This window comes from Pleurodeles waltl, chromosome 7 (assembly GCF_031143425.1).
Source record: "Pleurodeles waltl isolate 20211129_DDA chromosome 7, aPleWal1.hap1.20221129, whole genome shotgun sequence".
NCBI lineage: Eukaryota > Metazoa > Chordata > Amphibia > Caudata > Salamandridae > Pleurodeles > Pleurodeles waltl.
Window position 1 is genome coordinate 620,009,719 of NC_090446.1, and position 21,444 is coordinate 620,031,162.

Consider the following 21,444-nt stretch of genomic DNA (forward strand, 5'->3'; position numbering starts at 1 on the left):
TAAAATAAAAGTTAATTAAAAAATACTGGGCTGTGCAGGCCAACGTAACTTTATAATTTGTTAACAGTGCCTCGACTTGATAATTTTGACATTCCCTGTCCCAACAGAGTTCGATACAAATACCAATAAGCCCTCCTTGCCCCTACCAGCTGCAGCCCGGGAGGCATTGGAACAGAAAGATCTAAATCCATTTAAAACTCTCCAGTGCCCACGTTTCCTGGCAACAAAGTACATCATAACTCCCAACAAGTGACAGCCAATTTTCATCATTTAACTTAGCGCACATCCTCGTGATGTTCCAGGATAAAAGAGACAGACCCCCTCCTAACGCACTACTAATGCACTTGAATTTTCAGGAGCACATGCTTGACCCTGTGCCATTATCGGTGCTAACATATTTGAATTCTCTCTAAAATTAGATTGAACTAGACTGACAGAATCATAAATTCCTGTGCCAATATCTAAGTTACTGATGGACCTTGTAAGATTTTCAACATGACACAGTTGAGGGGGCACAAGATGGATGTAAGGTGCCGCATCTCTTCCATGCTTGATAACTGGCCCACAAGCTCTCCTATGGAGGAGTCAATCATTTATATCTAGATCACTCAAAACGGAGAACTGACTTGCCAGTGAGAACAGAGGATTCAGTTGTCTATCTCTAGTGCTTGGATTTAAACTCATTATCTTTCTTACTCTATGTGGGGCAGGCTGCAGATGCATATAGAAAAACCCCAACAGCAACATCAGCATACGGTCAACTCAAATGAGGCCTGCTTGGACCTGTGACAAAATATCCCCTGCTAATACAGTTTTACGAAAGCTTACAATTACAGTATCCCCTGCATAACGTTTTTTTAGAGGGCCAATTCCACCCACTCATCTCACGAGTAATATCTCTTCGTCCAAGTTCCACTGAAAATGTGATCTTTGATTTAGCCAAAAAACAACCTTGTTTTTAAGGGATAGTGTAGAATCAGGCTGGACTACTGGCAAATGGGGGACATTAGCCAATATGTTAACATATTGGCATGAGGCTGGAGGGAGGTTAATAACAACAGGATTCTCTATACCATTTGGATCACACTCACTTCGTGACCATTGAGTAGATACCAAGTTAGGTGGTCTTTGCCCTGTTTGAACTTGACATTGTTCAGGCAGATGTAATGATAGGTCTGTGATCAAAGGTGTATCACCGGAGGTTGCTCCCAGATCTCTAATGCGGGTGTGATCAAGAGGGCATTCTTGGTGTATTGAAGATTGGGGGTTAAAAATAGTTGCTGGAGCTCCAACACCCAGGAAAGGAACACAATAGTTTTCATGATGTGTTGATGGTTCTGATTTGACAACGACCCCCCCTTATTTCCTTTCCCTATCCAAGTTTTAGACATCACAATCAATTAGTTTAGATTTACCTCAATTTTGTCTAACAGATCACAGATTAGGCAAACTTTGCCATTCAATAATTTGCGTAGACATGCCTTTTCCAAGTCCGGGGGCTCACATGAGGGGGCTTGAGGTTGTACATCCATATCTTGTGTCTGGTGCCCCTTATTTGACACCCCTTGGGCACCATTTTCTGCAGTTTGACTACTCTATCCTCCTCTGGTTCAATCTCAAAATTGGGGTAGGGACAGTCACCAGTGCTCTTGCTTCGCCCTCTGTATGGGAGTCAGTCTGCTGGTGTGAATACACTAGCAGTCCATTGCCTGCTACACTGACCCTACAATATCCTTGCAACTCAGGGAAGAGGGTGGAGCCAGATTTTGGGGTTAACACATTCCCATTACATGCTATGATGGTACTGCCTTTTCCCCTTAGTGATAGTACGGGAATCTGCATCAGGATATCAGAAGTTAGGGAGAGTCGGCATTCCGCAAGCTTGATTTCATTTGGTACCAAGTCGACTACCCTCACAAAAAGTGATCAGTTGTAGAATCTGGATGTTTGAAGCCATCTTCGTTTTCCCATAGTATCAATATACTAGTGGCTTTGGTAATCTCCCCAGTAGTTAAGTGATAACACAGTCAAAGGCCTACCTCTTTTCCCTTTGCCCTTTTTACTCCAAAGCACAGCTGATACAAAAAAGGAAGGGGGGGGACAAAGCCCCTTCTGGGCTATGACGGGCTAAGACAGGCCCATCTTGGCCTTGGTCTTCGCCCGGGCACGCATCCCAGCGTATCCTGCACAGCGGCTGTGCGGAGCACTATATAGCACAATGAAGTAGGCAGCCCTACCCCTTTCCTCTGTGGGTACCAGTTGGTGTGTCTGGGACTCCGAATCACTCTAACAGCAGTAGGCAACAGACAGCCCAACCAAATGTCCCACGTAGTGGGCTGTGCTATAACGCTCTATTGCGTGATGTAGTGGGTAGCCCTGACCCATTCCTCTGTGGGTGTCAGTGGGTGGTTCTGGGACTCGAAGTACCTCTAGCAGCAGCAGGCGACAGGCAGCGGGTTATGCTGGAGAGCTATATAGTGCGATGAAGTGGGCAGCCCGCCCCTTTACTCTGTGGGCATCAGTTGGTGGTTCTGGGACTCAGAGTCCATCTAGCAGCAGCAGGTGACAGGAGGCCCAACCAAATGTCCTTCCTGCTTATTCTATAGGGCACTTTCCTTATTTCTTTTAGGCTTGTTGTTCCAATCCCAGGTCAAGAATAGTCCCTGCTGCTTACTGCAAAGCACACTTTGCTAACTCGTTTTGAAGCTTGCTGTTCACTGAATACGTTTTTAGCAGAAAATGAAGTTTTCCATTTTATCCATCGCTAATTTTCTAGAAGTGTTGAATCTCCGTGGATGTAGGGTGGCTGAAACACTAGATATGAGATTCCCAATGCTTTGTTGATACCGTAATTTTAAGAAGGCTGCAAATATTTAAAGTATAATGCTTTTTATCTAGCTGCTCTCACTTGTTGATGTGCAATGGCTGAGTAATTAGAACAACACATTATTCTCCAGATGTTTTGCCTACATTGTGATTTTAGGAATGATCAATTATATTCAAAACACAATGCACTTTACTCATATATGTAATTATTCATATATTTGATAATTTTACAAAAGTCTTCTTGATGCCTTTTGGCCTAGCTGATTAAATATCACAGTATGCCGTAACTATATTTCTCATATGGGTTGTATTAAATGTCAGTATGAATAGTTCAATTGTAGGGACTGGATGAATGTGATTTTTATGGTTGTTTTTCTTGCTTATGATGATATTTTATACAGGCTTTGATAAATTGTTATGGTTTTAAATAACTGAAATCTGTAAATTGTATTTACCTACATCCCTGGCCATGTTACATTGGGAAGGGGCAAATTGTAAGTAAAACCCAGATCCTCGGATCATAGAACATGAGTTGCCTATGGAAGACGATTTTGGTTAAAGACCTGGCTATGATGATAAATAGCTGATCATATTTCCCAAAAACTCAGGGCCAGATGTAGCAAAGGGTTTTACCCATTCTGTGTCTATGGGAAAATGTGTTTGTACATATGGCCCTCAAGCTCTGCTAGGGTGGCATGATATTTATGTATAGTTTTTAAGACCTTTGGGGGGAAGTAGATGTTTATGATCAGTCCTTTGTGATATAATGATTTTTTAATGAAACTGCTAATAGGTAATCAGTAGTTGATTTACATTTGATGCTTGTCATATTAAATTTGTTACTAATAATTGTCAGCAACCTCCCACTAGGTCTCCCCTAGTCATTCTTCCTTGTCCAGATTTCATGAGTATTAAAGTTAGGTGTCAGTGAATTCGACAATTTCCATGTTTCTTGTATACACACCACACAATCGTCATTAAGAAAAGTTATCAAGTTTCCCTTTGTTGAATTTAATTGCAATATTCAAGGAAATTTAGGAAAGTTCACTGAGGGAACGATTCAAACTTCTAGAATCATTAGGTATAGTGGATAACTCCTGTGTTTAATGGTTGACTCTGTAAACAAGAGTCTTCTGGCCAGGAAATTTCTCACTCATTACATAAAGCTCTATTGGTTGTAATCTTTAAATTCACAAACATAGGTCCAGATTCAGATCCTCTTGGTATTAACGCCAGTCCACCATGGCAGCTGACCTGAGCACTCCCTAAGTTGATGGTGCTCCGACCACAGTATTTAGATGTATTGTGGCTGAGCTGCCGACAGCCACAATTGAGTGCTCTTCCCAGCCATCAGGCTGGTTGATTCTAGCAGGCCATATTTAGATGTAACAGTCCAGCAGGTGATGTACTGGCAGAGAAATGCTAACTGGGGAGGCCAGAACTTCTTGTTCAGTCTTGTCCACTCGAAAAAGGAAATAGAATTGAGAAAAAAAGGTTGTTTTTTACCTAATGTCCCCTCCAATTTGCCATCTCAGGTGTGGAATTAGCACTGCCACAGTTGGCTTTGCGGGACATCACATCGAAATCTGCTTCGCGTTAATGGAGGTTGGAGTCCTGCTGCCGGCCACTATTTCAAGTGGTGCCATCGACACAGGTGGAGATTCCTGGCGGAGATGGCAGAAATCGGGTGATCTATAGCCTATTGGATCCCAAACATTTAATCGGGAAGGCAGACCACTAAATTGTATTTTTTTATGGAAAACCAAAAGCGGAACAGTTTCCACCAAGATCTAAATAAGGTGTTTGAGTCAGGACCTTTATAATTCAGGATGGTCGAAGATGTAGAGATTGAAGGCATAGGATAACATTGTTTATGCTTGAGCAAATATGGCTATTTTGTTTTTTTTTACTTGTGTAACCATAATCACCAAGTATGCAAAACATTACTTTCTGAGCCCAAACTCTTTGGACCATAGATTGTGCTGACAGGTTTGCCTTGGTGGTTTTCCCATCTGTAATAGCTTTGTGATTTTGAAAGAAGCATATACTTAGAGTCAACATGTGCTCTTGCTCCATTTTGTCGGTTCCAAATTGTGATTTTTTAAAGTCCCAATGTACAACAGTGTCTCTGACACTGTTTGCAATTCCCAAATTGACTGCAAGGGAACTCTGTCATCAGTATTTATGAGGCAGGTCACAATTTGTGACCTATTGTGATTAGCCTACACTCATAGGGATGGTGGTCTGCTGGGGTCAGCAGACCACCATGTCTGTGATTTCATATATAAATAAAGCAGTTAAAAAAAAAAATGGGAACCAGGATGCATTTCGAAATAAAAAATGAAAAGTGTTTTTTTAAGATTAGGTAGTGGTCCCTGCTCTTAAAAAATGTTGGTACCCACATTCACAAAGGGGAAGGCATCCTTTCGGGACACTCCAGGACCCCTTCCCGTTTGCAAATGGGTTAAGACCTCCTTCACGGAGTCCATAAAAGATTAATGTTTTGCGACCACACTCCAGTTGCAAAACATTCATAGACGCCCCTGCGTCTTGCTATTAAGAAGGAAAACCCTTAACAGGCCCCTTAATAAGGGGGTTAGTATATGTCAAAAGGCTATTTAGTGGTCACAAACAGCCCGATTCTCAGTTTGTGACCGCTAAAACCTTTTGGACATGTGGCCCAAAATATTTTACTTCATCAAGGAATTTAATTGTTCTAACCCCTTGGGTGCCCTGGACGTAACTGTCACATCCTCAGCTACAGCGCTGCTGTGCCAAGGATGTAATCATTACATCCTGCACCTTGCACACTGGGAGAGCGCTAGCACTCCCCTCGTGGGTCTCACACTGCCCTCCCCTGGGCAGGGATGGAAGAGGAATCACTTCCCCTACCACCCGATCCCCCCAGTGACATCTGATGACGTCAACATGCGATCATGCGCTGACCTCATTAGAGGTCGCCTCCATCACTGATGAGGTTCTCCTCGTGATGGGGGTAGGGTAGGTCAGAGAGGCATGAAAAGGAAAGGAAAGGCTTTTCCTTTCTTTTTCATATCTCTCAGAGCATTCCTGCAGCATGATCACATAGCAATCTTGCTGCATGAATGCCCACTAGACACCAGGGAGTTTTTTTTTGTTTACACATGATAGGAGCGGCCCCTTGGGCAAGGGTCGCGTCCCAAAAGGGGGGAATTTATTTCTAGGCCATTTCTGCACCCTCAGGGGCAGATCGGACTATTTTAATTGGCCTGAACTGCCCCCAAGTGGGGCAGAAAACACTAGACACCAGGGATAATTCTTCTTTTTTTATTTACAGATGAGAAGTAGTCCCTTAAGCAAGGGTCAATTCCCCTGGGGGGTCAAATATATTATTAGGCCAACCTGCCCACAATGGGGGCAGAAATCACTAGACACCAGGGATTCTTTTAATGCCAATTTCACCAAGGGGAGCAATCCCTCAGGCAAGGGTCGCTCCCTTGAGGGGCAATTTTATTTTAGGCCATTTCTGCCCACCTTGGGGGCAGATTGGCCTATTTTTATTACACCAATCTGCCCCCAAGGGACACAGAAGCCACTAGACACCAGGAAGTTTTTTTTGCGCCAATTTCACGCAAGTGGAGCGACCCCTTAGGCAAGGGTCGCTTCCCTGGTGGGTTGTTTTATTTTAGGTCCATCTTCCCCCAAGGGGGGAAGAAACGACTCAGGCACCAGGGATTGGTGTGTGTGTGTTTTGTTTGGGGGGCATCCACTTGGACAAGGGTCGCTCCCCATGAGGGGACATTACTGTTGGCCATCTCTGCCCCCCTTGGTTGGCAGAAAGCCCACTAAACACCAGGGAAGAATAAAAAAATAAAAAAAAGATGGTGGGGGTATGGCCATACCCTCAACCCAAATAAATGAGACAAAAGTTGTTCTGCCCACCCGTGGGCAGATGGGGCAATTACCCCTGATCCACTCTACCGGGGGGAGGGGGGGCAGAAAGCCTACTAGATGCCAGGGAATGAAAAAAAAAATAGTGGGATGGTGGCTACCAACCAGTATGGGCGTGGTTGTTGCCCCACCCGCACACTAAAAGATTTTATCCCAATGGCAAGCAAGAGGACATTTGATTATTTTGTGTTTTGATTTCACATTTGGGCCATGAGAGTTTCGCTAACTCTCAAAATCGTCTCACTTCAAATGGTGTGGGCTGCACTTTTTAGACTTTGGGATGCTGCCATCTAGAAAAATATACAAGACCTAGACATATCTGAAAACTGAACATCTGGGTGAGTCCAGGGTGGTATGCTTCACATGCACCCGCACAATTTTCTTACCCATAATGCCCTACAAACGTCTAACTTTGCTTGAAATCACACATTTTCCCCATATTTGTGTGATGGAACCTTCCAGAATCTGCAGGAATCCACAAAATTCCTACAACCCAGCATTGTCAGATCAAAACCGATTAAAATTCTGCCCCATTTGTCAGCCTAAAAATGTTTGTCTCAAACTGCCCTTTTGGACCAGCTTCCATTCCCCCTCAATTTTGAAATGTTTTTGGCTCTTCCCTGTCACAGACACTTGGCCCATCTATACAAGTGAGGTATCATTTTTATCAGGAGAAAGAGAGGAACATTGGGTGGTAGGAAACTCATGCCGGTGTGGTGATCCCACACAGAAATGTGGGGAAAATGTGATTTTTTTTAGCTAAATTTGAGGTTTGCTGAGGATTCTGGGTAAGAAAACACTGGGGGATCTACGGAAGTCATACCTCCCTGGACTCCTTTGAGTGTCTAGTCTTCAGAAATGTCTGGGGTTGGTAGGTTTGCTTAGATGGATGCTGAGCCCCGGAAAAAAACGCCTGTGCTGCCCCCTACAAAATTAGGTAGTTTTGTAATTGATTATTTTGATGTGTCCACGTAGTGTTTTGGGGCATTTCCTGTCGCGTACACTAGGCCTACCTACACCAGTGAGGTACTATTTTTATCGGGAGATGTGGAAGAATGCTGGGTGGAAGGAAGTTAGTGGCTCCCCTCAGGTTCCAGAACTTTGCAGCACCGAAATGTGAGGAAAAAGTAGTTTTTTTTGCCAAATGTTGAGGTTTGCAAAGATTATGGTTAACAGAACCTGGTGAGAGTGCCACACGTTACACCTTACTGGGATCCTCTGGGTGCCTAGTTTTCAGAAATGCCCAGGTTTGCTAGGTTTTCCTAGGTGCCGGATGAACTAGAGGCCAAAATCCAAGGCTAGTCACTTTGCAAAAAACAGGTCCGTTTTCATAAGAAACATTTGATGTGTCCATGTTGTGTTTTGGACCCTTCCATGTTGCGGGAACTAGGCCTACCCGTACAAGTGAGGTACCATTTTGTATCGGGAGGATTGGGGAAATGATGGATGGGCAGAAATTTGTGGCTCCTCTCAGATTCCAGAACTTTCTATCACCGAAATTTGAGGAAAAAGTGTTTTTTTGCCAAATTTTGAGTTTTGCAAATGATTCTGGGTAACAGAACCTGGTGAGAGTGCCACAAGTTACCCCCTCCTAGGTTCCCCTAGTTGTCTACTTCTCAGAAATACACAGATTTGGTAGGTTTTCCTAGGTGCCAGCTGTGCTAGTGACCAAAATCCACAGCTAGGCACTTTCCAAAAACACTTCAGTTTCAATGTTAAAATTTGATGTGTCCATGTTGCGTTTTGGGGCGTTTCCTGTTGCGGGCACTAGACCTACCAACACAATTGAGGTACCATTTATTGGGAGAAGTGGGGGATGCTGGGTGGAAGGAAGTTTGTGGCAGTTCCAGAATTTTGCAGCAACAAAATTTGAGGGAAAGTATTTTTTTAGACAAAGTTTGAGGTTTGCAAAAAATTCTGGGTGACAGAAACTGGTGAGAGTCACCCCATTCTGAGTTTCCCTAGGTGTCTAGTTTTCAAAAATGTTTAGGTTTACTAGGTTTCCCTAGGTGCTGGCTGAGCTGGAAGCCAAAGTCCACAGCTACTCACTTTGCAAAAAACAGGTCAGTTTTCTTTGGGAAAATTTGATGTGTCCACGTTGTGTTTTGGGGCATTTCCTGTCACGGGCATTAGGCCTACCCACACAAGTGAGGCACCATTTTTATTGGGAGACTTGGGATAACACACAACAGAAGAACACGTGTTATAGCCTCTTGTCTTTCTCTACATTATTTCCTTCAAAATGTAAGACATTGTGTAAAAAAGAAGTCTATTTGAGAAATGCCCTGTACTTAACATGCTAGTATGGGAACCCCGGAATTAAAAAATGTGCAAATGTTCTTGATGAACCTACAAGCCCTATATATCCCTACAACTAGAAGAGTTGAACAGATGTACCGGTATATTGTTTTAAAAAATCTGCCATTGCTGGAAAAAGTCAAAGAAGAAAACGTGGACAGAAATGTTTTTTTTTTTCCTCAATTTCAATATTTCTTTTATTTTAGCTGTTACTTTCTGTAGGAAAAACCTTGAAGGATCTACACAAATGACCCCTTGCTGAGTTCAGAATTTTGTCTACTTTACAGAAATGTTTAGCTGTCTGGGATCCATTGTTTTTACACCCATTTCTGTCACTAACTGGAAGGACAAAAAATATTTAAAATGGGGTATGTCCCAGTAAAATACCAAAATTGTGTTGAAAAATGTTTTTTTTTTTTATTGGAGTCTGCCCGTTCATGAAAGCTGGGAAGATGGTGATTGTAGCACCGCAAACTCTTTGTTGGTGCCATTTACAGGGAAAAAAGCACATGCTTTCTTCTGCAGCACGTTTTCCCCATTTTTCTGAAATAAAACCCACGAAATTTCACCTCTATTTTGGCTAGTTTCTAGGTCTCCTCCAAGGGAACCCACAAACTCTGGGTACCTTTAGAATCCCTAGGGTGTTGAAAAAAGGGCACAAAGGTGGCGTGGATAGCTTATGTGGACAAAATGTCATGAGGGTCTAAGCGAAAACTCCCCCAAATAGCCAAAAAAAGCTCACCACCTGAGGCGGAAAAGGTCTGGCAGCGAAGGGGTTAATATATTTTGACTATTTAGTGTATTATGATAAAATTCTGAGTTGGAAAAGGAAGTGACACCTATTTTACAGGCATCCTGGTTTGCAGCTTGAATATTTTCATAAATTACTTCACCTGATTCACTTACAGACATGATTTTAACTTTACTCTCATGAGCACAGTCTCTTCTTGACCTTTGCAGATGAGGGACACTTTCTCTGAGGCCAATATTCGAGTTTCGAGTGTCTATTGGTTTTGCTGTCTCATGGACTGGGCTTGGATTTGTTTTTAGCTGGTTTAATATTGAGTGGGGCTGCAAGTGGTTTGGCAACAGCATCCATTATCCAATTAAGTACATCTAAGTAATTTGTTTGCTTGGGAGTCAGAGTTGCATCTCCCTTCATATTTTGGCCTCTGCTAAGGGCAGTCCTGATTTCACAATTTCACTGTAATTCGATTTGGTATTTACCATTGGAGCAGCTCAATTTAGACTCAAGCCTTTGCATGTCATCATTGCGTAAAATACTCATTTACATTTGATATTATATGTACTGTGGGCCATATTTATGGATAGTCAATTTGCTTTAGCGCCATTTGTTTTGGCACTAAAATGGCGCTAACCTAACTCCATATTTATATTCTGATGCTAGACATGTCTAGCGTCAATATTGGAGTTAGCGCCATGTTTAGGATGCACCAACCCACCTTGCATCAGTGAGATGCAAGGTAGGCGTTTCTGTCCTAAACATGACGCAAACCCCCTAGCACCATATTTACCTCCCAGAGCAGAACTGACGCGCAAGGAGGAGTGCCTAAATAATGGTGCTAATCCCGTTTAGCACCATTATTTAAGGCCTGGGTCAGACCAGGTGTTAAGGTCCAGATAGGCTAATTTCCATGGCAAAAAAAACATGGAATGGGCACAAAGATGTCCACCCAACCCCCAGAAACACCACCACACACACCACATAACACTACAGGAGGAGGGAGCCCATTCCAGGTTAGTTGCAGGTATGTATTTTTTTTTAAAGTCTATGGTTTGCCACTGGGGACCCCTTAAATGGGACACCCTGTCTGGCACAAGGTATATTGGGCTTCCTCTGGGAACACTGGTCCCCTGTGGTGGGTATTGGGGTGAGGGAGAAGGCTCCTGTCTATATTTAGAAAGGATTAGTTTTTTGCTTGTGCATCAGAAAAAATGACGCTAGGCCGATTAGCGGCAGAACTTTTGCCGCTAACCAGCCTAACGTCATTTCAAAGCCACTAGCGTCATTCCCCCTAACACCATCCCCGTCTAGCGTCTTTTTTTTTTAATGCTAGCCATTTCTTACTGTCATCTTGCATCATTCCATAAAATGGCACACAGATGGCGCTATGGAATGGCGTGAGCTCGTGCAAAAACAAATGACAAACAAATGGGCCTGTGTGCCTTCATAAAATTAACTTGAGTGCATAACTAAATGCATTATTGAAATGTAAACACTGAAAGATGGAAGCTTTTACTCATGCATACTAATGTTCATTTAAAATGCTCATATGTATTCATTATTTATGTTTTATATTTACACATTAAGTTTTATTTGTAGAAGTAAACATGTATTTCTTATTCATGTTTAGCATTTATTTTGATAAGTATCTATGCGTGCATCTATGATAATGTATTTGAATTGCACATTCAATATTGGTTAAGGTTAGCATGACTAACAGCCTTAATTATAAAAACGTATTTTGTTTTGATAGTGTGTTCTTTCTTTGCAGATGCGTTTCCATGCTTTGTTAGCTAAAGAAAAGGAGTGTTGTTATATGTATTAGTTTGCTGATAGTAAGGCGTGAGAAGAGAAATCTTGGCAAGAAATGTGAAGATTTAATGAGCAGCTGAAGTCTCCTATTCCTTGTTACCAGGAGTGTGGGATGTTCAAGGTTGCAGCAACTGTTCATGTTCTATTAGATGAGAAATTCAGATGGTGTTGCAAGTACAAACTACAGACCAGGAGCTGATTGGTTCTTGGAGGGAATGAAAGAGTTAACATTGATGTTGAAGGTTCTGCTTCTTTTAATGAAAGGTTGCACTGTTAGAAGCTATGGCAGATTCCCTTAGACTTCAAGGGCTACAGATCTTTCTGCTTCCTTTATTCTTTTGAGCATGAAGCTTCCTGTTAAAGGACTTCTACAGAAACCTTCACTATGCTGACAGCTCCTTGTATTTCCCGATTTCCCTAAGATTTCATTTGAACCATCCTCATTCCCTACTTAGGATTCTGACTAGATGATTTTAGAATCATTTTATGTTTAGGAAAGAGAACAGGAGTTTCTTCATGGAACACCAATTTCTGATTCTCTTTATGTATTGCTGTGGTTGTCATTGTCTTGTAACTTAATCTGATGAGACTGAACCAATTGCGATATTTTAGCTTGCCCGCTGTAATTCTGTATCTTTTAGAATTTCCATGACCCTCTCATATGTGGGATTGACAAATGACTGGAAATACCCTAACCTACTTTACTTCAATTGTTGATTCTTGGTCCTGACTGTGTGGCCAAGTGGACTTCAAAGAAATCTAAATTGTTTAATATTGTTGATTTCCTTCATGTCTCTGTCAACTTAAAATGATCAGTCAGATGAGATCTTATAAATCACGCTTCCTCACTCACTCACCATTGAGGAAACGTTAGCTAAAGCGGAGATTTGACAGAAGGAATTGTCATTGACAAATTCCTCTAAGTAGGGGATGCCATTATTGCTGCACATGTTATTGAATTGGGGCTGTTAAACGAGATGCAATCCATGTCTACATTTGTTTTTTAGACTGATCATCTGATAATATATCCAGAAAAAGAGCAACCAGGGCACTCCAAAGAAAAACGAGTCCAAAGTTGAGTGGCTTTGTGTACAACACTTTAATCCGTTGTGATCGGTAGTCGAATCGCAGTTCTAAGATGTTCAAGTCCACAAATGAAAAGATATATACGAGTTTAACAAATGTCTGAATCCTCAGAATTAACAGGTATATAAGAGTAACAAAAAACAGCCAACACATGTTTCGTCCTCATGGACTTTTTCAAGGTTGCGAACAGAGACAAATGGAAACTAATTACAATTAGTGGCACTACCATCCGGTAGGTACATTTAAAGAGTACAAATATCAAAGGTGATCACGCAAAAGAGTTAGTTAGCCTCAGCGTGAAGAAAGATTCAAAATAGAGAACACCCTTTAATCTGAAACGTTGCATATATTAGAAAAAGGGGAAGAAAAAAGGGAAGGATAGGAGGTCACCGTTAGTGCAAAAGAGAAAAAGTCTGATTGTACTAAGGGGGTATTTAGAGAAGCCTTAGTGGAGTGGGAGACCCGACAGCCAACATAAACGAACAGGAAATCATTGAGTACAGTGTGCAGATATGTGTGAGACAGACAGTGCTCGTGGGTATAGTAATTTACCCCGAGAAAACTGAGATCGAAGCTAAAGTTGTTCTGTTTGAACTCCAAATGGTGAGACTAAGTCTATGGAGGAGAGGCAAAAACCGAAAGAAATGCAGCGTTATTTGTAGAGTTAAAAATTGCCAACAGGAGTAAGAAGTTGAAAGATTAAACAAAAAAGTGCAATGAGATGGAGGAGGTGCGGTGGTAAACCTACCAGAAACTAGGAGGTCAAAAAAGTTATACGTGTGTTCCATCTGTATATGGGACAGGTATTTCTCATGTGTGACAATCCTGGAACCAATGGTGTGTCCGCATTGTGGGACATGGAATAATTTAAATGTCTAAGTAGACCCTACCTGTAGGGATAGAACAGAAAAGATGGAGAGAACGTCAACCGCTATGTATCGTATACGAAATAAGCGGTACATAAAGTGTATTGGATAATGATTGCTGCATGCTTGGTATAATTAGCCAGGTGTAAAAAAGCCCTGTCCTGCCCTGTTGAAGACGTTATCATGGTGGAAGGACTGAGCGTGGCAAAAAGACGTACGGGGAAAGGAATTTAAATCCCCCTACCACAAGCGACACATATGGTAACGTGTGCAGAAAGAGCCACATAATGGTATAGGTGAACATACCCCAAAGAATATTACGCACAGACCTTGGAAACGACCAACGTATAGGAAGGTCAGGTCTTTTCCAAATTTCACTAGGATGCTTGTTAAGGGAGGAAAAATTATGCAAAGAAAACCCAAGGGAGCTATTCGGTCGGGGAAGTCAATCCCCGTATTTACTAATTAGCCGGGGAAGTCGCCTGTTATTTGAGACATACGCTAATATTTAAAACCACAGGAGGAGAAAGGCTCAAATCTTTCTCCCCTATCTGTGCCTCCCCGTAAGTTCCGGGAGAGCCAGTAAAGAAAGCATGAATAATGTCAAGTCCCGTGTTATTATCTAGCTGGGAAAGTCTCCCATAGATTAAACCCATACGCTAAAGAAAAATAACAATAACTAAAGGAGAAAGGTTAAGTCATTCTCCCCTACCTGTGCCGCCCGTAAGTTTTGGCAAAGCAAGTAAGAAACCGTATAAGCGAAGTCCCGCAGCGCCTGATAACGCTGCCATGTTGTCGGAAGGAGCGAGGCCATTCGAGTGTCCGCGTCTATATAAGCACACTCTCAAAAATAAACAAAGAACTAAAAAAAGTTTTTCGACAGAACATAGAGTTCCTGTTCACAAATTTTTGTAAAAGTAGGCGCCATGTTGGAGTGTGCTCGCGGCACCGGGCGGGGACGGTTGCAACGACTTAAAAGAGGAAAAGGGAAGAAGGGAAATGAGCCGGTAGAAGTAATTAAAACGCCCCAAAAAGTTCAAGGATTTGCACCTTTAGTAAAAAGTGGTGTACAGCACATGACATAGGTGTTTTTTTATATCCACCTCTGTTTATGTGCACCGCGTAAACCTTGGTGGTTGGTTTTTTTTGCACCAGGCTGGCACCCGCCACAGGACTCATTGATGATATGCTATTTTTGTTGTTACTGGTTTCAGATGTGCGTCGTTTAGCATCAACCACCTCTCTTTAGTATCTTTGACGATCTGATATTATATGGCAGGCTAACCCATATACATTTTGATGGATGCTGTCGTATTCGTCTCTTTTATGTTATAGGAGACCATTTTCGATTTGTTAATTATAGGAAAGTTTTCCACTATTGAGTGAGAAATTTCATATGGCTTTACCTGATTTATGATTGAGTTTTCTTAAGTCCTTAGAATGTCTTCAGGGATCTTTTGCTTAAAAATGGGACAAGTCTTCTGAGGTTTCTGACCTAAGTGGCAGAGTTCCACTTGACTCAGCTATTTGAAGTGTTTGTGATTGTAGCTTGGTCAAAGATGTATCCTGCAGGGGATCTTGTCTGTGTAATACAAATGATTTACTACTTAAGTAAGTAAGTAATTTTTTATTCATGTTCTATTAATTAAAATCATGACCTGACTAAAACTCTTCATAACAAATATGCAAATAAAAGAAAACAATAATACAACTGTCACATTATTAGTGAAGCTTAATAAAGAATGCAACCAGTACTGTTTCTAGGGGAGGGTTGAAGCATCCTCAAAGCCAGATTTAAATTAATTAAAGCAAGATAACAATTAGTTCAGATGATTTTTGCAGCTTCTAGGATGAGGAGATCATCCAAGTTTGTAGGAGGAGGGCACTAAAGTGCAAAGTGCAAGCAAATGCTGACAAGTGCTGCTTGGCCTGACTGTTTGACAACTAAGCACATCAGAATGTATTAAATGACTGGTTAGTGCCCTGGTCACCTCTGTAAGAGGGACGCCCGGATAGAGCCTAAGTCAGATAAATGCAAAACTGACAACCTGCAGAACGGTAGATCGCTTATTTGCAGGTCGCTTTGGATCTGGCCCTTGCAAATGTCGGGTCTGGTTGTCTGCATCTCCTGACAGCTTAATATTAAGCATCTAATCAACAGCCAGAGGGTGACGTACTCCCATGGTGTCACTGGTTAATGCGAGTATAATAAAGTTTGTACATTTTCTTCAGTCTGGCGAGGGAACATGGCTAGATTCCAGAGAAGCACCGACCCAAGGCATCCCTGCAGCGCCTGACGCCATTAGACCGAAACAAAGGGAGAAGCAGGTGGCATTGCTCACTGGCCAGTTTGGGGCAGCAGCACAGCAGGTGAAGCCATGATTCTTTGCAGTAATTGCATAGTCTGCATGAGATCATCTCCTCACAACTCGCCCAGACAGGGTTAACATTCGAAATTGTCAGAACAAGGAGCCTCATATAGAGGATTTTCCTGTGTGCTTGGGCTAAAAGTTCTTGTTGAAAATAGGAATGTGCCTTCCCTGGGGTGTAAGATGCATCCAGCCTTTCAGTAATAGGGCAGGCACGCAGACTATCAATATCCCATTCAATCAAGATTATTATGACCTGCTTACTATCCTTTGCTTTTGGAGCAGCCAATTTATGGAATTCTCTTGCCCTGGAACTTCACCAAGATAACTCTGAACTTTCTCTTCCTGGGAAACTGAAGACTTTACTATTTTCAGTATAGGTCCTTAATTAGGGCCAGATGTAGAAAGCATTTTGCATGGTGCAAACTACGAAAATCGCAGTTTGCGTCATGGAAAATGCAGAATGCGATGCTCATTCACAATTTGCGAGTCGGTACCGACTCGCAAATTGTGAATGCGACTCGCAAATTGGAAGGGGTGTTCCCTTCCTATTTGCGACTTGCATCGCTATTCTAAATTGCTTTGTGACCGCAAATGCGGTTGCATAGCAATTCGCAGTTACCACCAGTGTCACACTGGTGGTAACCCATTCGCAAAAGGGAAGGGGTCCCTATGGGACCCCTTCCCTTTTGTGAATGTTGTCAAAAAGGGGTTTTCAGAGCAGACAGTGGTCCAATGGACCACTGCCTACTCTGAAAAACCGAAACCAAATGGTTTCGTTATTTTTTTAGTTTTGCAACTCGTTTTTCTTTAAGGAAAACGGGCTGCAAAAAAAAAAAAAAAAACAGCTTTCTTTAAAAAGCAGTCACAGACATGGAGGTCTGCTAACTTCAGCAGGCCACCATCCTTGTGAGTGCAGGGACTCGCTATCGGGTCGCAAAATGCGATCCACCTCATTAATATTAATGAGGTGGGTCTTTGCGACCACATAGCGACTCGCAGTCGGTGTCTGAGACACCATACTGCACCCGATTTTGCGAATCGGAAATTGCGAGTCGCACCGACTCGCAATTTCCGATTCGCAAAATCGGAAATTGCTACATATGGCCCTTAGTTTCCTGGTCTTGCATTAGCGCTGTGAAGCCTTCGGGTAGCCATGCACTTTATAAATCCAGTAAACTAAACTAAACTATTCACAGCTTTTTTCCAAGCTCAGTATGGAATTTTCATTAAATGCAGGCTGTCTGCCATGATTTTCAAACTGCAAGTTGCCATTGAGAGCATGTTTGCCAAGGAGAACCCTCTTCCTCTATGATTGTTTTCAGATGGTACTTGAGGGAAGACTCTGAGGCCCACAGGAAATAGTGCTTTATCACGTCCCCCTGGCACATCAGGTCTGGGATCCCTAGGCCCAGCTCCAGTCTCAGCCTTGTTCGTCTGGCATGGCCGGGGACTAGCAGGACTTTCTTCTATGCCTTGACCTGGAAGTTCATTAAACACATGTCAATAGCACCAGGAAAGGCCAGGTGGCTGTAATTGAGGGCCTAGATGCTTCGGTGCATAGATGACTCTGATAGATTTTGTTTTGAGGTACCTTAGGTGCACTGCCTGCTTGGCCCCTTCACAAAACCAGACTCCAAGATAATTATAAGCTGCTGCTGTTACTATTTGTAGATCTCCCAGCTGCCAATGGAGATGTTTTTTGGGGATACTTGCTGAACAGTATGACCTTGGTTTTGCTCTGATTCCCCTGCAGTTTGTTCTCCTGGTTGTACCGATGGAGGGTGTTTAGAGCTCTCTGTAGGCCCACTCGAGTATGGTCCATGATTGCAGTGTCATCTGCATACTGCAAGATGGGGAGACACACTCTTAAAAGACTTGGTGTGACTAGAGTGGTGCCGTCCAAGGCAGCTCCTAGGTCTGCAGTATAGAGAGTGAAGAGAAGGGGAGCAAGCAGACAGCCCTGTTTAAAACCATTGTTGGTGGTCACTCTGGCGGTAGCCGTATTGGAGCTTCTTTTTACCTGGACCCAAGTGTCCTGATATAAAGATATAATTGCCTTAATGGGCAGAGGCGGGATTTCCCACACAGTGAGCTTCCTCCATAGTCTGTCCCAATCCACCCAGTCAAATGCAGTGCTACAATCAATAAAACAGCAGAACCTGAGGGGTTGCTTCATCCTAACGGCTTTAGTGGATAAATACACCAGCACTAAGATATTATCTATTGTTGAGCTGTTGGGCTTGAATCCAAATTGGCACAGTGGGAGGATTTTTTTTCCATTGCCCATGTTTCCAGTTCCTTCAAAAGAATGCGGGTATAGGCTTTGGCTTTAACCCCTTTGCTGCCAGGCCTTTTCCCCTCCTGTGCCAAGCCTTTTTTTACCTATTTGGAATAGTTCTCGCTTAGGCCCTCATAACTTTTTGTCCACATAAGCTACCCACGCCAAATTTGCGTCCCTTTTTTCCAACATCCTAGGGATTCTACAGGTACCCCGACTTTGTGGGTTGCCCTGAAGGAGGCCAAGAAATTAGCCAAAATATAGTGAAAATTTCGTTTTTTTTTAAAAAAAATGGGAAAAAGGGGCTGCAGAAGAAGGTGTGTTTTTTTTTTACCTGAAAATGGCATCAACAAAGGGTTTGTGGTGCTAAAATCACCAGCTTCAAAGCTTTCAGGACCAGGCAGACTTGAATCCCAATTTTTCAACACAATTTTGGCATTTTACTGGGACATGCCCCATTTATACGATTTTTTGTGCTTTCAGCCTCCTTCCAGTCAGTGACAGAAATGGGTGTGAAACCAATGCTGGATCCCAGAAACCTAAACATTTCTGAAATGTAGACAAAATTCTGAATTCAACAAGGGGTCATTTGTGTAGATCCTACAAGGGTTTCCTACGGAAAAGAACAACTGGAAAAAAATATATATTGAAATTGAGGTGAAAAAAACATAAATTTTTCTCTACGTTTCACTCTGTAACTTTTTCCTGCAATGTCAGATTTTCAAAAGCAATATACCGTTACGTCTGGTGGACTCTTCTGGTTGCTGGTATATATAAGGCTTGTAGGTTCATCAAGAACCCTAGGTACTCAGAGCCAAAAAATGAGCTGCACCCTGCAGTGAGTTTTCATTCTATACCGGGTATGCAGCAATTAATTTGCTGAAATATAAAGAGTGAAAAATAGCTATCAAGAAAACCTTCGTATTTCCAAAATGGGCACAAGATAAGGTGTTGAGGAGCAGTGGTTATTTGCACATCTCTGAATTCCGGGGTGCCCATACTAGCATGTGAATTACAGGACATTTCTCAAATAGACGTCATTTTTACACACTCTCTTATATTTGGAAGGCAAAAATGTAGAGAAAGACAAGGGGCAATAACACTTGTTTTGCTATTCTATGTTCCCCCAAGTCTCCCGATAAAAATGATACCTCACTTGTGTGGGTAGGCCTAGCGCCCGCGACAGGAAATGCCCCAAAAACACAATGTGGACACATCCCATTTTTTCACAGAAAACAGAGGTGTTTTTTGCAAAGTGCCTACCTGTAGATTTTGGCCTCTAGATCAGCCGGCACCTAGGGAAACCTACCAAACCTGTGTATTTTTAAAAACTAGAGACCTAGGGAAATCCAAGATGGGGTGACTTGTGGGGCTCTGGCCAGGTTCTGTTACCCAGAATCCTTTGGAAACCCCAAAATTTGGCTAAAATAAACATATTTTCCTCACATTTTGGTGACAGAAAGTTCTGGAATCTGAGAGGAGCCACAAATTTCCTTCCACCCAGCGTTCCCCCCAGTCTCCCAATAAAAATGATACCTCACTTGTGTGGGTAGGCCTAGCGCCCGCGACAGGAAATGCCCCAAAACACAATATGGACACATCCCATTTTTTGACAGAAAACAGAGGTGTTTTTTGCAAAGTGCCTACCTGTAGATTTTGGCCTCTAGCTCAGCCGGCACCTAGGGAAACCTACCAAACCTGTGCATTTTTAAAAAATAGAGACCTAAGGGAATCCAAGATGGGGTGACTTGTGGGGCTCTGGCCAGGTTCTGTTACCCAGAATCCTTTGCAAACATCAAAATTTGTCTAAAAAAACACATTTTCCTCACATTTCGGTGACAGAAAGTTCTGGAATCTGAGAGGAGCCACAAATTTCCTTCCACCCAGCACTCCCCCGATAAAAATGATACCTCACTTGTGTGGGAAGGCCTAGGGCCCGCGACAGGAAATGCCCCAAAACACAACGTGGACACATCACATTTTTTGACAGAAAACAGAGGTGTTTTTTGCAAAGTGCCTACCTGTAGATTTTGGCCTCTAGCTCAACCAGTACCTAGGGAAACCTACCAAACCTGTGTATTTGTGAAAACTAGAGACCTAGAGGAATTCAAGATGGGGTGACTTGTGGGGCTCTGACCAGGTTCTGTTACCCAGAATCCTTTGAAAACCCCAAGATTTGGACAAAAAAACAAATTTTCCTCACTTTTCGGTGACAGAAAGTTCTGGAATCTGAGAGGAGCCACAATTTTCCTTCCACCCAGCGTTCCCCCAAGTCTCCCGATACAAATGATACCTCACTTGTATGGGTAGGCCTAGCGCCCGCGACAGGAAATGCCCCAAAACACAACGTGGACACATCCCATTTTTTCACAGAAAACAGAGGTGTTTTTTGCAAAGTGCCTACCTGTAGATTTTGGCCTCTAGCTCAGCCAGCACCTAGGGAAACCTACCAAACCTGTGAATTTTTTTAAACTAGAGACCTAGGGAAATCCAAGATGGGGTGACTTGCGGGGCTCTGGCCAGGTTCTGTTACCCAGAATCCTTTGGAAACCCCAAAATTTGGCTAAAATAAACATATTTTCCTCACATTTTGGTGACAGAAAGTTCTGGAATCTGAGAGGAGCCACAAATTTCCTTCCACCCAGCGTTCCCCCCAGTCTCCCAATAAAAATGATACCTCACTTGTGTGGGTAGGCCTAGCGCCCGCGACAGGAAATGCCCCAAAACACAATATGGACACATCCCATTTTTTGACAGAAAACAGAGGTGTTTTTTGCAAAGTGCCTACCTGTAGATTTTGGCCTCTAGCTCAGCCGGCACCTAGGGAAACCTACCAAACCTGTGCATTTTTAAAAAATAGAGACCTAAGGGAATCCAAGATGGGGTGACTTGTGGGGCTCTGGCCAGGTTCTGTTACCCAGAATCCTTTGCAAACATCAAAATTTGTCTAAAAAAACACATTTTCCTCACATTTCGGTGACAGAAAGTTCTGGAATCTGAGAGGAGCCACAAATTTCCTTCCACCCAGCACTCCCCCGATAAAAATGATACCTCACTTGTGTGGGAAGGCCTAGGGCCCGCGACAGGAAATGCCCCAAAACACAACGTGGACACATCACATTTTTTGACAGAAAACAGAGGTGTTTTTTGCAAAGTGCCTACCTGTAGATTTTGGCCTCTAGCTCAACCAGTACCTAGGGAAACCTACCAAACCTGTGTATTTGTGAAAAC